At 48.9% G+C, this 1087-nt stretch overlaps 1 protein-coding gene across 4 annotated transcripts in view; it reads right to left on the bottom strand.

The window, feature by feature from the left end:
- Positions 1-226: 226 nt before the first annotated feature.
- The window catches only part of BCORL1 (BCL6 corepressor like 1), a 125011-nt gene continuing 124150 nt past the window's right edge, over positions 227-1087 (bottom strand). For all 4 annotated transcript variants that reach the window (XM_040325022.1, XM_040325024.1, XM_040325023.1 and 1 more), the window contains one exon: positions 227-1087. This exon is cut by the window's right edge and continues 417 nt beyond it. The gene's annotated coding sequence lies outside the window, so the exon portion shown is untranslated.

The raw sequence follows: 1087 nt of genomic DNA, 5'->3' as shown, positions 1-1087 counted from the left end.
ATTTCAGGCCTTGGCCTGCAGGAAAGAACATGGCGCTTGCGTGATGTTCAAGGTACGCCTTTTCTTTTTATTTCAGGCCTTGGCCTGCAGGAAAGAACATGGCGCCTGCAGGAAAGAACATGGCGCCTGCAGGAAAGAACATGGCGCCTGCAGGAAAGAACATGGCGCCTGCAGGAAAGAACATGGCGCCTGCGTGATGTTCAAGGTACGCCTTTTTTTATATTTCAGGCCTTGGCCTGCCGGAAAGAACATGGCGCTTGCGTGATGTTCAAGGTACGCCTTTCTTTTGATTTCAGGCCTTGGCCTGCCGGAAAGAACATGGCGCTTGCGTGATGTTCAAGGTACGCCTTTTTAATATTTCAGGCCGTGGCCTGCAGGAAAGAACATGATGGCGCTTGCGTGATGTTCAAGGTACGCCTTTTTATATTTCCCCAATTCGCTGGCAGTCAGGGGGCTTGTTCTGTTGTCCCAACAAACCCATAGAGTTGGGCCATGCTTCGTTTTTTCTTTTTTTGAGTATCATCAGTAGACCAGCACGTTGGATGCTTGGGATTTCATTCGTAGATAGAGGCTCGGAGGCCCGGTGACTACAAAAAAAAATAAAAGTTAGGTAGCTCGTTGGCGGTTTTTGCCAGCTCCATCGTTGAGGAGGCCCAGCGATTTCGGTATTTTCATAGACGAAGGACATTGAGGCTTCCAAGTTCTACGACCTCCTTGGCTGTAGTTGGCTTTCGATCTCGGGTTCCTTCATGATTGTCTCTGTTAGGAGTGACCGTACCAAGTCACTATGGATCCGCCTTGACCGGCGGCTGTACTGCGGCAATATCTGAGCTTTTTTTTTTTTTTTCTCCAAAGGACCACGCTCATGGAAAAAAAAATTGATAAAAACAAAAAAAAATTAAGAAAAAACACAAAGGCTTTGGATGCTTGCTCAGCACAAGGTGGAGGTAACAAGACGGGGGCGGAGAAAGTTGCGGCTTGAGGAAGTCGCGCGGTCAACCCGCCAGGCCGTCGCCACTGAATTTCATATCTTGGCTAGCCAATCGGTTCTCCGATGTCCCGGCGGAGATATTGTCCTCCTACAGAA

Source organism: Rana temporaria, chromosome 9 (assembly GCF_905171775.1).
Source record: "Rana temporaria chromosome 9, aRanTem1.1, whole genome shotgun sequence".
Lineage (NCBI taxonomy): Eukaryota > Metazoa > Chordata > Amphibia > Anura > Ranidae > Rana > Rana temporaria.
Note: the sequence above shows the minus strand (reverse complement) of the source record. Positions and strands in the feature narration are given on the sequence as shown.